A 15,964-nucleotide genomic window follows, 5' to 3' on the forward strand; every position below is an offset into this window, starting at 1 on the left:
ACCCTAGAATCCAAAGCTTTGATACCAAATGTTATGAAATCAGCTCAAGAAAAAGATAGAAAAGATAGATCAACGCCTTAAAATTCAGCCTCTTTGAGGGGGCAACCTCCTTTATATTACTTAAATGAACAATTCTTGGATGATACAAATGAAAAGACCTCCTTTCTATATATAGGAGTCTAAGGGGTCATAACATAATCAGAGCCGACATAACAATAATAATGTAAGGGCACAATAATAACAATAGTGGGCTTCTATGGGGCACAATAGTAACAATATGGGCACTACATGGGTACATCAATATAATAAGTGGGTTGTACTAATAACAATAAGGGGTTACATTAGTAGTATAGGGGCCTAACAGTCCCCCCCCCCCAAGGATCCAAACTTGGATCCGTGACCTGTACGGATCCGTGGGGGATCCGTCGTCGGATCTGCAGCTCGGAATTTTGGAACTACGGATCGGGCCGGCGAAGACCGTTCCTGGAAATTTGGAACCGTGCTAGCCTGATCTGCGGTTCTGGATTTCTGAACCGCGGATCCGATGACGGATCCTCCTCGGATCAGGCACGGATCCCAAGTAGATCGGAAGGGAGATAGGCGGTTCCACAGGGTTTCATAGGGTTCTAAATATTTTTTATTATTTTTTCTTTGACTTAAGTTGGGTTGGGGCTTCTCGGACACTCTCAACGTGCTCCCTTGATGCTTCCTAGATGCTTCCTCATGGTAATGTTTAAAGTAAAAGTGACATTCTCCTTTATTTTTCATTTTCATCCTCATCCTTTTACTTAAATTTTTAACATTACCATGAAATGACTCAGGATGTTTGAGAGTGGTTCTAGCTTCATTGGACTTCATATAGAGAAAATAGAATTTCATATCCTATTGAAAATTTAGCAGACTTAACAATTTTTAGGAATTCAGGATCAATGGGATTGTGGCATTTTATTAGATTATATCAAGTATGAAGGTATGCAATTAATTTAATCAAGAGCACCAAGCCCTATATGTACCCTAGTGTTGGTGGTGTTAATTGTTGAACTCCTTTGTCACGCCCTTAGCAAAAAATTACTTTTCAATCAATTTCAAATCATCGATCAAGCATGTTAAGCTTTTTTTACCATATTTTAAGTCTTGGATTAGGTAGTTTGATCAAAATTGGTCAATGTTGACTAACATCCCTAGACAATCGAGGTAGAGGCAAAGGCTAGACAAGAGGAGAAGAATCTAAATTCTAGATGGTTGATGCATCTTAATGGTTGATGCTCGAATAATTAATCATTAATGTACAATGGATGCTATATCTATTTTGATTTATGTAAAAATATGCATGCTTCCTTATCATCTACAACTAATTTGGTGTTTTGGATGTTTTTTTAATATAAATGCAAAAAAATATAAAAAAAAATTATATATATAGTAGACGCTTCCGAGACGCTTCGCTTCCTAGATTTTTGGGAAATGACGCTTTCGCGTCCCCGCTTCCAAAAAACGTCCCCATTTCGTCCCTGCTTCATGCAACATTGCTCCCCCTCCCCTTGTCCACACCTTAGGTCGGGCCTGGAACGATGCCCAAAGGTTGGTGCAACTAAAAATAAAAGAAAAAGCATAATTTCGCCACTCTCAATAGGAAATGTACCACAAAATGCAAAAGATGGCCGGGACATACAAATTTAACACGTGGGAAAGATCCAAACATGAGCTCTACCCCTTATCCATGGCCATCACCTTGGTTCCTATGGGCCCTAAATGATCCCCCTACATCATTAAGGAACCCATGATTGTCCTAGCACCTGGTGGACGATGAATTACCCCACCTGAAGAGGGTATCCACTGCTATATATCACACAACATGCTCTCATTCCTTAGAGCCCTGAGCATTTATGCAGAAAAATCAATCAAAGGCAAAAGGCATATGAAGAAGGGTGGAAAAACAAAGGTCGGGGTAACTCATGTACCACGGTTTGCTCTCTCTTACACTCATATACCCAGGTGTGGGCTTCCCTTATTATAGCTACCCTTGTACCATGACATGTGGTCTGGATGAATCCCCTGATTCCCACTTCGTTCCATTACTATATCATCTGCCACCTACCACTTGAGGGATGTACTATGGACATGTCACCCCCTTTAAAGGTTGAAACCACCTAATAGGGTCCTTGATTAACCCCTTATTGAGCTTGGAGACACTTGTACATGCCAAAGCCCACTATGGAAGGGCATACCACCATAAAGTGCCCCACTGAGTCCATGACTTGTAAGCTCTTTTACTTGATTATTCTAATGATTTGTTGTATTGGAGGGCAAGGGGACGCATTGGATCTTATGCAGGATTGCAGTTGGGTCTCCATTTTGGGCTTGGTCACCTTATATGAGGTCCTAGCCCTCCTAAGGGCCACATTGGCACTTGCAAGGTGAACGTTGAGAGCCATGGGCCTCCACCATAGCAGAGAGTACTTCATGGATCCCCAACACCACTTGTTGATTGCTCATGTTCCACCTTTTGGATAAGGATGATGCACCTGGTTCACCATGCCCAACCGACTCCACACATGTACCATACACTTGGCATATGTTACAGGGTCCAGAGGATGTCTCCACTGCAAAGGGAGGGCTTATGTTATCATCTTAGCCCTTACAGATGGTCTACATGTTGAAGGAAAGGTAATTAGGTTCGGTCTTCATAAATGTACTTTTGATATTTGTATTTATTCAAGAAAAGAAATATTATTTTTATAATATATGTCAATGATTTTCTTGCTCATTGAAATAGGTCTAGCATTATTTAAAGTGCTATAGGTGAGTCAAATAGTCAAAAGAATAAGTTGAAGACCTTAAGGGCATGTTATACCTTGTATGTATATGTATTATGGATAAGAGAATACCTCCAAGCAAAGTCACAAGCATCCTCCAAGCAATGACATCCCTAAAAGAAGAAATCCGAAGCATAAGAACAATCCTTAAGTCGGCCTAAATGGAGGGACAAACCTCTATATATAGAGGCTGTCCACTCTTCTATAACGGATTCATTGAAGCTCTGAAATTAGCGAAGAGACAAGCAAAGAAAAGTGAAAGGGGAGTCTATATGGTCTTCAAGGGTAGCGAGGAAGAAGTATATAGAACCGAAGTTAAGGAGATCATTTCTGGGACAGCTACAGCCACATGTGCGAAGTTAAGGAGGGTTGCTTGCAGTTATGACAACAATCACTAACAGTTCACCATATCTCATTGTTTAGGGCTGAATCCAAGCTTATAAGACCACTCTCTCAAGCGAAGGATCAAGGAGGAAAAGCAAAGGTAAGAGGGTTGTTCTGAGGTCCATTACAGTCACATGTGCGAGGGAAAAGGAGGTTGCCTCTGCTGTCATAACAACCCTCCCATTACAGTCACTCAAGTTAGTTGATTGGTGAAGAGAAGAAAGGAACCATCATAGGAAAAGGGTCTCATCAAAGGTCTCTTCTCTAGAGCAAGTGCATCAAGGTTACTAACAAGTTGAAAGAAGAACGAAGTGCCAGAAGTAGGAAGACGAAGTGTCGGTAAACAAAGTGTCGGAAGAAGTGCCAGAAAAAGTGTCAGGGTATATGGTGCAGAATGGAGTGAATACTTGACTTGTGCTTGGAGGGTCTCTTTGTTAGGGATCTAGGGTTTAGCATTGATCAATAGAAGCTTCAATAAGAGAAATTCACGAAAGGGTTTTCCTCTCAAGAGAAGATAGGTTTTGGCCCTAGCAGAGAGCCAACATCTTGTGTTCTTGTTTTTATGTTTTGGTAGCAGTTTGATGAAGTACGCACATATGCACTAATAAGAAGAAGAAAAAGAATAAGCTAATAAGGAAAAGTAAAAATACTCCACAAATTGTTATCAAGTAACGAAGAATCACACTACACTACTTTGCCCTAGATTCTTGAACATGGTATCAGAGCTAAGGTGACACATCAAGGCAAGGGCAACTCAGGAACACTCATCAAGGAGAAGCATCTACAAAGTTGAAGCATCAAGCCTAGAAGTCTCAATCACTTCAAGGTCAAGAAGGGTATACAATCCATCATTCATCAAGAAGGTCTACTAAACTAGAAGAGCCTTACATAAAGGCACCTACAAAGAAGAGCAGATTGAAGCAAGACCTACATCAAGCTACAAGTCTTCAAGCAAACCTCATCACCAAGCAAGTCCACTTGGAGAAGGCAACTTGAAGAACATCAAGATCCAGGGAAAACAAGCCATCAAGCCTTCAGGAAGGAAGCAAATCCATTACATCTCAAAATCTTGATATGTACATGTCCCCTTCTGAATATACATCAATGTCTTTTTGCAAGGAAACCAATAAATTCGTAGGTACTAATAAATTTTTTGAATGGAAGAAGAGGATTGATCTACTTCTCAAGGAGAATAAACTCCTAGAACATGTCAAAGGGAATATCACTATCCTTGCTAAGGAACAGACTCAAGCCTTAGCCAAGTACAATAAGGATGAGACAAGAGCTCAAAGGATTCTGATAGAATCAATCAATGGCTCTCTCATTCCTTATGTCTCCAAGTTTGAGACATCAAAAGAAAATTATGATAAGCTAGTAGAGCTATTCTCGGTATCCACAACCGGAGAAGTAATATCTCTGAGAAATGAATTATACAAGATGAAGATAACAAAGGAAGGAATAGCTCCGTACTTCATGAAAATATCTGAAATGAAAGATCAACTTCAATAGCTTGGGGAAGTCATGTCTGACAAAGACATGACAATTGTAGTACTCAGTGCTCTACCTGAGGAGTGGGGAAACTTCACATCAAGCATATATGCCAAGAAGGAAGCAACCACTCTCAGTGAAATGTGGCCTCTATGCAGGACAGAGGAAACTAGACTTAAGGCAAAGGAAGATATGGGATCAAAGGAGCAAGCATTTGCTACGATGGCCAAAAGAAAGTGTAAATTTGGCAAGTTTGGTCCACGAAGAACAAACAACAAAGACATGTCCAAAATCCAATGTTTTGGATGCCAAGAATATGGACACTACAAAATAAATTGTCCTAAGCTTGAGAAGGACAACAACAACAAAAGGAAGAGGGAAGAAGCTCATATAACTCAAGAAATGAAAGAAGAAGGAAAGAAGCAAAAGAAGGAAGATCCTCCGGATCTCTACTATGACTAGGTCAAACTCTTCACTTCTAGACTTCTTTCAAAGTTTTGAGTAGTATAGGAGCATGTAGGAATAGAATAATAATGCATGGCTAGAACCATCCTTTAGAATCTAGAAGCATGATGTACATAGAGTTCTAGATACTCATGGAGATATAACATTTATAATAAAAACAAAATGCATGGGTAGAAATATCTTCTAGAATATCGGGGCATGATAGTTATTTTGCTACCGTTGTTAAGGGCTCCCATAGCTGTATGTGATCCAAGAGTTTGGGCACCTCAAGGATCTTGCCCCTCGTGTAGTCCTCCCGACTACAGCTTAATATCGCCCCACCTCTTCTCTAGAGGTGCATGAGCACTCATGGCACAATCCTCGTCATCATCCTCCTTGTCAGCTTTCGCTGGAGCAGCCTTCGAGTCAGAAGCCTCTTCCTTGCCCTTCTTCCGGGGGCACTGAGTGGCGAAATGTCCTAGTTCACCACACCTGAAGCATCTGACCTTGGATATATCCTTTTTCTTCCTTTTCTGTTGCCCATGTTGTCTCGATGATGTGAGAGCTGCATCCTCCTCCTCCTCCTTCTTGACCCGGGCTCCTTTGCCGCTACTTCCTGCCTTGGTTAGCCTCCTGATCTCTTCCTGTCAAAGAGTTGCCCACATTTCCTCCCAACTGGGGAGAGAAGCTCTACCCAAGATACTCTGGACAAATGTCTCCCAGTTTTCGGTGACTGCATTCAGGGCAGTCCTGACCATGAATTCAGGATCTGGTGTAAACCCCACGGAAGTCAGCTGGTCTCGAATCCCTTGCAACCTGAGAAGGAAGGGACTGATCACTTCTCCCTTCTGTATCTGATACTGTCTCAGCTGATTCTCAAATAGCATCTTCCGTTGAACGGAAGTCCACTGGTACAAGGTGGTCGGCGTCTCCCACATCTCCCTTATTTTTTGACAAACGTCCTCGTAAAAACTCAATGCGGGAAAACCCGTGCAGTAGCTCTGAGGGTTTTCTATTATTAATCAGTAGTTCTGAATACAACTCTGGATGCCCTCTCAGCTATCCAGTTATAGAGATAAAATATATTGGCAGAAACCTAAGTGAGATTACCTCACTTCACCCGGCAAAATCTCTCTAATCCGGCAACTGGACTGACTATCCTCGGCTACAACTATGCTACCCCTTCGTAGTAGCTGCGTGGGCTTACGTGGAGCACTCTGAGACTCTATGTTAGCTCTACGCTGCCTTCTCTGCCTCTTGGAGCTCTAACGTTAGCCTTCTCCGCTGATCCTGTTGCTGCCCGACTAAATTCAGACTTCTGCAGGAGGACAATTCTCCCCTGCGCTGACACTACGTCAAGCAATGCGTGGGCCCTCCTAGCCCAGCCTCAGTGTCCCTGGTCTGCGCTGCCTCCTCTGGCTTATTTCTACCTCTCTCTGCTATGTATTCGGGGTCCCGAAGAAGATCCTCCAACCCCAACTATCCACACCCCTTTGCTGCAACTTAGATCACTAGTTCGATTTTCTCAGCAAACCACGCCCCAGAAAATCCGAACTTCTTTGATCACTTGGTGTATCTCCAATTGACCCTCAAGCCTCCTCTTATACTTTTCCTGTTGATGAATCAGCAGCCGAGATTAAGTCCCTAATCAACGGCTAAGATTAAAATAGACTTGATCCTCGTCTTTTAGAAGCTTCTCACTCATATTTTTATTAATACCCATTAATATTTTTATTTTCCTAAGTTTAGACTTAGAAACCCATTAAAAATATTAATTATTTTAATAACTCCTCATCCGGGTGGAATTTCTCCAAACGATTTCTGGGTCTTGGAGATCTCATGTGTTCTAGCCCCTCCACAAAATTTTGGAGCTAGAGCACATTCGATGCTACCCAAAATCAACAGCTGGTCTCGGACATCCTGAAGCCTCGTAAGGAAGTGGTGTACACGCTCCCCTTTCTGCATCCTCGTGCATCTCAGCTTCTCCTCTAAGTCCATCTTCCGCGGCTCAGAAGGTCCTTCGTACATCGTAGCTAATGCTTCCCACATCTTCCGGGCAGTATCCTTGCCAACTATATGGAATACCACATGATCTCGAACTCTGTCGAGAATGATCCTCGTAACTCTCGCTATCTCATCCTTGTACTTTTTCAGCGGATCTGCATCAGCGGGTACAACTACCACACTATCGACATAAGTTTTGAGATCGTGCTCATCTAGAAGGCAGGAGATCCTAGCCTTCCAAATCATATAGTTAGAGGCTCCATCCAACCGATCTTGATCTCTCAACCCAGCTGATGCCATCTCTCCTGAAAAAAAAGTTTAACCACTCACTCTTCTTCTCTTCGCAGCCGCTGCCCAGTTATTTGCACTTCCTTCTGGAGTGAGAAATATCACACACAACTACTGCTGCTCTGCTAGAAAAATTCGGACTTCTTGGCTAGAAATACTCTGAGGAAGAAATTCCCTCAGTATGTGCTATTCTCTCCTTCTAACGCTATTCTGCCAGCAACTGCTGCAAAATAACTGCATCCCAGCTGAAGATCTTCTCTGCAAAAAATACGCTGCTCCCTTCTGCCTCTGGAAAGCTTCGATCTGGAGAATCGAATTTCTCTGTCGACTCACTCAGAGAAATCGATCTCACTCAAAACTTTGACCTTCTTGGCCTAAGGACTGCGTTGCCTCTAAGGTTTAGAATTTCTGCCTCTGTAGTAATTTCAAACTCCCTCTTCCTTTTTGCAACTGAGCTCTTTTGCTCATGATCTGTGCTCTGATACCATGTGAAAATTTGGTTACTCGATTCCTATTGCAGCGAACTGATAATATTTCACCTACTTGTTAACTTACTTGAACAAATTACTTGCAGTTTTCTACGGCAAATACTGAAATACATACACTATAGCCTACACAAAATAAAATACTGTGGAAACTAAATACTGCACTGGAGAGAAATAAACACACACATCAACACAGTAGTTTTTCGACAATGTCCCCGAAAAAACCAAACGTGGAAAAACTGGTGCAGCAGCTGAGGGTTTTAATTATTACGCAGTAGTAAATCTGAGTACAAATCATTGGATGCCCAAACTGGCTATCCGATACAAAGAAATGTTGGCAAAGAGTTAGTGAGAAAAATCTCACACTGATTCAGGGAGATCCAACACTGATCAGGGGTTGGCTGGCTAGACCTGCGCTGTCTCTATGTAGCTTTTGCATCAACCCTACGCAGATCTGCGTCACACTGGCTGGGCTCTATGTCACCTCCTCTGCTGATATCCTGTTGTCTGGAAATTCGACCTTCTGGCCCTCTGGTCTCACACCTCGGCTTTTGGCACTGGATCTCGACTCTCCAGCTAGATTTTGAACTCCCTCTGAAGCTCTGTGCTGCTCTAAGCCTTCTCTACTTTGCACTCTTTGGATCTGGAAAAATCTCCTCTAGACTACTATCCCTGCCCCTCACTGCAAGAAGATCACTCGATCTTACTCCGACAACTCAACGCTGCTACTCTTGAGAAATTCGATCTTTGATCTCTCAATCAATGTGTCCTCCAAGTGCCCATCGAACTCCTTATTTCTCTCATTGGAGCTCCAATGACCAAGATTAAAACATAATCAAGGGCTAAGATTAACTGGGAGTTGATCTTCATCTTCTTCTAGAAGATTCACACATACTTGATTTAATTAATACCCTTTAATTAACCAAATTTACTAATTTTAGACTTAGGGAACCATTTAAAAAAGTTAATTATTTTAATTAAACCATCTCTAGGTGGAATTTTACCAAATGATTTTTGGGTATTGGAGAATGCATGTGCCTTAGCCTCTTTGTAAAATATTGAGGCAAGAGCACATTTGTTGCTACAGAAATCAACACTTCCAACTTCAATCACCCTAATAACAGATAAGCAATTATAGATAGAATAGTAAACAATAAATGCACAATAGAAGATGGCCAAGCACAATGATACACAGAGATTTGGTGAAAGACCAGGGAAAACCCCACAAGCAGGAAAACCCTTTATCAATTCTTCTTCTTCTATTAGTCAATCAAAGTTCAACATGAGATACATAGACCAAATAGTACATCCAACAACTAGTCAAGGTCAAGGCTTTGACTTCCCAAATCAACCAATCCAAACTAAGTCAACAATAAGAGAGAAAAGCAAATCTGCCCTGTGAAGGAACAATCAACAATAGTCAACGGTCTACCCTAAATAGTTAAAGTCAATGGTCTAGCCTGCTCTAAAAAATTTGGTCAACCCAACAATAAATTCGGCCTTCCTCAGTCAAAACAACAACAAAATTCTTCCTGTAATTTAGTCAGCTTCCTTAGTCAACCCTGCACTCAAACCCTAGTTTCCACTTGTGGTCAAACCTAGTCAAAGTGCCCAAAATAATTCGGTCAAACCAGTCAAATATTCAACCTCCAAAATAGTCCTGAAATTCGGTCGAAACAGAGTCAATGTGCCCAAGTCAATGTTGGTAAAACAAAACTCTCTCTCCTCCGCACATGTGAAGATTCCCTATGGTTTCTTAGATTAGATCAAACCATTTGATGTGATGTGTGATGTTATGGATGAGTCTCCAAATGAGGTCAATGAATGTCTATTTATATGTGAGTTAGGAGGACCAATTATCACATGTGGGGTTGACTTGTCATCTTCATTGAGCTAACTTGTCAAACTCAAAATAATAATTTTCTTTGACCAATTTTGAAATTTCTTTTGAAGTGAAATGGTTCCTCCTTAGGGTAGTTGGGCTTCTCCTTGGATAAATCCATCTTGTAGCTGCCAATTTTAACACGAATATAGGAGTATTTGGATACAAGAGAAAAATTCTCCTCATAGTCTACTCCCTCTTTCTGAGAGAACCTACAAGCCACAAATCTGGTCTTGTATATCTACACATGACCATCTGCTGCATTCTTTACCTTGTAAAACCACTTGGAAGTCACAATTGACTTCCCCTTTGGTCTTAACACAATCTCGCAGACATCATTCTTCATTATGGAGTTGTGCTCCTACACTGTGGAATCTCTTTACACTTGCTCGTTGGTTGCTTCCTCAATGTTGAAAGGCTCTGAGTCTATGATGTTGGTCGTCAAAGCCATGTATGTTAGAAACTTTTGTGGAGGTTTGCCTTCCCTGAAGGTGGTCCTAGGAGGCTCAACATGCTCCTAAGCATCCCACAAGCCTTTCTTCGCCCACCTAGCCTCCTAACTGATGTCGAAGGAGCTACTTGCTCCTCTTGCACTAAAGATTGGCTATCTCCGCTACGAGAAGTCTCTACTATCAACGCCTCCTTTGTTTCCTCCTCCTGAGGCCCCTCTGCAACTGTTGGTGCGTAATGAGATTTCCTAGATGCCAAGTTCTTGAACTTGACATCTCGGCTCAACTTTATCTTCCCTTGGTCTGTCAGGAAGACTCTATAAGCCTTTGAATCCTCGTTGTATCCCACCAAAATGCCCCTCTGACCTGAGGCAACTTTGTCCTATTTTTCTTAAGCATGTGGATGTAGACTAGACAACCAAATATCCTGAGATGTCCTATCTTAGGCTTCTTTCTTTTGAATTCTTCCTTCAGTGTCTTATCCTCCAGAATCCGATGTGGGCTCCTGTTTTGCAAATACACAATTGTGTTGCATGCCTCAGCCCACAGAAATATCGACAAAGTTTGATCATGGATCATGGCCTTCACCTCATTGATAGACTGGTTCTTCTTCTCTGCAACCCCATTTTGCTACAGGTTGTAGGCCACTATCTTCTCCCTCTTGATCCCGCCTCCTTGCAGAAATCTGTGAACTCATTAGAGGTGTATTCACCCCCATTGTTTGTCCTCAACACCTTGATCTTCCTTCCTGTCATGTTCTCCACCTGAGCTTTGAAAGCTTTGAAATGACTGAAAACCTCACCCTTGGTCTTCATGAAGTAGATCCAGGTCTTCCCAAAAAATTCATGAATGAAGGTCACATAGTAAGATGCGCCCTTTACTGAAGATACTGACATAGGCCCTGCTAAATCAGAATGGATCAAATCCAAAATGCCTTTGGATTGAGTCTCTCTATTAGGGAAAGATGCCTTGACATTCTTGCAAAGTGCATAGCCTTTGCATAGCCCCTGCTAGTCCAAACTAAAGTCTGGAAGCTCAGTGACCATTCGTCTCAGTAATGGTAGAGCTTTGTGATGGAGATGTCCCATCCTCTTGTGCCAAAGCTTGCACATGCTCTCATTGGTGTGCACTAGTGCCTAAGCAGGCTGACCCTGAAGTCTATACAGGTTCCCCTCCTGGACTCCAATCCTCATTGCAGTCTTTGGATTGGCTCCCTCTAGGCAGATGAACACTTGCCCCCTTCGGAAGTTAACCTCATAACCTTTGTCCTCCATGACTGAGATGGACAAAAGGTTCTTCTTTAGGCCAGGTACATAGAGTACCTCTTGCGCATCAAAGGACCCTCCTAACTCAAGTTGGAACTGAATTGTCCCCTGTCCCTTCATTGCATACTTGGCATCATCGCCAAGCTCAATATGGATCCCTAAGTCATCCTCTGCAAAACTACTGAATAACTCTATAGCCTCTGTCATCTGACGGGAGGTGCCACTGTCCAAGTGCCAAGTGATTCTAGCAATGGTGCTGGTAGAAAGGCAAGACATGAGTGAAAATTCACTCTCAAACTTGGAAGCAAGCTCGCTCAACTGTCTTTGTTGTCACTGCATCTGTTTGCGAATTCCCCTTTCCCTTCTTCCTCTGCGGACACTGAGAAGCAAAGTGGCCATTCTTATGGTAGATATAGAATTTGATATTTGCTTATATCTCTCTTATGCCCGGACTATTGTCCCTCTCCCTGACTATCACCTTTCATGATGGAAACTTTCCCTTTGGTCTTCTTCTTTTTGATGCCCAGGGCCAAGTTTTCATCTGCTGCTCCTCCTCGTTGCTTGTTGGTCCTAAACTCTTTATGAGTCTCCTCTTAGATGCAGTCATTCCAAAGTATCTCCCAATTGGGAAGATGTTCTCAAGCACATATGCCCACGATGAATGGTTCCCAAACCTTGGTGAACCCATTCAGAGCAACATTCACTAGCTCTACATCCAATACAACTTCTCCAATAGTTGCAAGTTGGTCATGGATTTGTGTGATCCTCATAAGGTAGCTGGTTATATTGTCAGAGGGATTCATTCTGCACTCTCTGAGCTTAGTTTTGAGAATCATTTTCCGACTCATGTTATCACTTTGAAAAAGTAATACTAAGGCATCAAACATCTCCTTAGATCTAGTCTTTTCTACAACATGCAGAATCAAATGATCCTTAATAGCTTCAAGGATCACCCTTTGTACCGATGTGTCCTTATCCCATGCTGCTTGCACAACAGGGTCTACTATTGCTAGTGTCTACATGCTCCTTGAGGCTTCTGTTAGAGAAGGAGGGTTGGACACGACTTCCCAAAAGTCTTTCTCCTTCAATATCACTGAGATTCTTGCCTTCCATGGCAAGAAATTCGGAACCCCATCAAGTCAATCTTCAACTTTCACACTGGTTATTGACATGGTTGTCCTGAGCTTTATCGCTGAAGTAACCTGAAAATTATACATCTGCTTTTCTCTCAGAGTTGGAGCTCTAATACCATGTTAAAATATCCTAAAACCAATGATCTAAGCAAACAGATCAGATATAGGTATTTTGCTGGAAATATTAACTTTTGCATGCAGCAGAAAATGAGAAAATAATCACACATAGTACACAAACATTTCTACCCTTCTAGATCAGTTCATCATTCAAATTTATCTTCAGAACTTACAAGAGCTCCCTCATGGAAAAAATGGCTCTGAGAATTAATCAAACGAACAACAAACCTGAAAATTACAGTTTGCATGGAAACCAAGGTACTATCCTTCCATCAAATCCGTATGACAGTACGAGATCTGTATGAACTACGGCACAAACTACTTTTTTGGGTTGTCTGGCTGCTCCTGTTCTTGCTGCTAACTGGTTCCTGTCCTACTGAACATTGGTTGCCTTCTCCTTGTTGAAATACTGCTGAAATTCTCGCCAATGTCTGAAAATCAGATCTCTGATTTTCTCCTTCACTCACATGACTTATGAAATGAGTGTTCAGTGTGTCTTTGTCCTTTGCCCTCCCTTTTTTTTATAACTTTGACATGAGGCAAAAACCTAATCTTCAACTGTTGAGATCTTGTTGTAAGATCAATGACTCTCTTTTAATTACATTATTAAGTGACCCACTTTAGTTACTTTGTTAATTAAAAATCACTTTAATAAAAAAATTATTCATTTTATTAATTAATTAATAAAGTGAACTTCTAGAAAAACATAGGATACAATTAATGATGATTTCCATAAATAGACATCCTCATGGAAATACCTGTCTAAGCTACAAACACTAACAGACATAACTATTTATACTTTGTAGAATTTGTTGTCAAAAATGATTATTACACACCACTTACCATGTATATATGACACACTTCATAGTGAAAAATTCAACATTATAGTTTAGAGTATTAGGTGCTCACAATATATACAATATATATCTTAAGAAACGGGAGAAAAAGTTGCGTAGATTTGGTTAAGTGGAAGCTAGAAAGGTTACTTCAATCTAAGTGAAAGAGGTACAATTACTTGAAGATCAGATAGCTAATTTCAAGCAAAGAGAATGTCTTCTAAAAAGTGAGATCGTGGAGAAGCTTATTATGATAAAGGTAAGAAAAAGAAAAGTAACCGTTATTTTGTTGGCCTTTTAAAATCTTTCAATGGATGGGATTGGATACATATAAATTTTCCTTATGCCACGTAATTTAAGTACTCACTTTTGAGATCTTTATATGGATGGGATTGGTTGTATATACATTTTCTTTTCTATCAAAATTCACAATGTAATTCATGTTATTTTACTAAATAATTATTATTTGAAGCACCTTCAAGTAAAAAATTCAACATGATAAAGTATTATGTACTAACAATATATGCTTTAGGAAATGGAAGAGAAGGTTGTTTGGATTTGGTAAAGTGGAAGCTAGAGAAGTTAGTTCAATCTAGGAAAAAGAGTTACACAAATGCTTGGGGATAGATAGAAAATTTCAAGCAGGAGAATGTCTTCTCAAAAAAAGTGAAATCGTGGAGGAGTTCATTAGGATAAGGTAGGAAAACAAACTAGCACTGTTATTTTGTTGGCTTTAGGAAGGATTGGATAACTATAAATTTTCATTATGTCACCCAATTTAGATATTCACTCTTCAGATCTTTATATGGATGGCTTTTTAAAATCTTCGAAGGGATAGGATTGGATAAATATAAATTTTCATTATGCCACCTGATTTAGGTATTTACTTTTCAGATCTTTATATGAATGAGATTGATTGCATATACATCACAATGTAATTTATCTTATTTTACTAAATAATTATGCTTGTGATCTTACTTAGTTGGCTATCTAACTGATCACTAGTACATATGGGTTAGATGGAAATTTCTATTCCAAGCTAGTTCAACTCCTTTCTTAAGAAGCCTTGCCTTTGTTAAATCAAGTAGGTAAAGGTTAAATGATGAGCCTTCAAAATGTATTTTGTTGTTTTTAGCAATTTTTTTAACGTTTTTTTTTTAATTTCTTTTGTTTCTAAGTAAATTGGAATAATGGTTGTGACAATAATCTAGGTTTAAATTTCGATGGATATGTTTTTCTTTTGCATGAGCTTGCTGGATCTGGTTATTGATTATATTCAACATTGTTGATGTAGTTTTCAGGAAGATTGTTATAATGGCTTTAGCAAGTCACCCATAAATCCTATTATTCACTTATGTGAGGATTGGTTGAACTTCTTTTCTGAGTTTATCATCCATAAAAAAATGAGTTCCCATCTATAAAAAAAACATCTTTTGTGCAGTTAAGCAGCTTATTCTAGTTTAATTTTATAAAAAGTTGAAAGCTTTTTTTCCCTTAAGTAGAATTCGTAATATTTTGTTAGTACTAAAAAACAAATGAATGAATTGCTTGACCATCTTGATAAAAAGAAGTTGGTTTCTCAGGGTGTAATATTTGTTTTTTAAGCATACCTTCCGAAGTGACTCTAGAATAACATTTATGATGGGATATGTTCATGATTAAATACTTAAAATATATTATATTTTAAGTTTAAAAGATTCAATATATATCATATCTATAATGTTTATAGAATAAAATAATTTTATTATGTATAATTTTTCAAAAATTATTTTAAATATTTATTAATTTTTTAATGTAATTTTATTGAATATTTTTAATATTGGAGTATGATCTAAAATTCTGTTTTATTCCTCAACAGTTTGCCTTTCTCGAATTTAAAAAATGGGTTAACGTCTCAAGGTAGAGAGGAATTGCAATAGTAGAATTATATTCCCTAATAAACAGCCAAGTTATTTTGGTGCACAAATTTTGTTTACACACAATAACATAACTGCATGTTGAGAGATTTTGAAAGTGTATTTATGAAGACCAGGCCTAAAGCTAAAGAAAACACATTATATTAAATAACTTAGAATAACTTTTTTTTTTTTAATAAAATGTAACCGATGCTTGGACGATAAGAAAGTTGGATTATAGAGAATGATATGCCCCATATGCTAACGTGCAATAAAAGGTAATTTGATTATTGAAGGTAACTAAGAATTTGCTCATATGCAGATCTTAGTTATGTTTTAACTTTCACTCTATTGGAGAGGCATAAAAAATAAAAGGGAAATGTCATCATATTAATGCCATGAATGACTAAACATGTTCAATTTATTTTTCAAATATTTTGTATAACCATTTAAGAGATTTTATTTTTTTAATATAAATATA

At 39.6% G+C, this 15,964-nt stretch overlaps 1 protein-coding gene across 2 annotated transcripts in view; it reads left to right on the plus strand.

Moving 5' to 3' along the window:
- LOC149202704 (isoaspartyl peptidase/L-asparaginase 1-like) overlaps positions 1-15,964 on the plus strand; it is a 132,090-nt gene that overhangs the window by 80,838 nt on the left and 35,288 nt on the right. The window lies entirely within an intron of this gene.

This window comes from Pinus tabuliformis, chromosome 2_1 (genome assembly GCF_031772625.1).
Source record: "Pinus tabuliformis cultivar Carrire ecotype Pingquan chromosome 2_1, CPIR1, whole genome shotgun sequence".
Taxonomy (NCBI): domain Eukaryota; kingdom Viridiplantae; phylum Streptophyta; class Pinopsida; order Pinales; family Pinaceae; genus Pinus; species Pinus tabuliformis.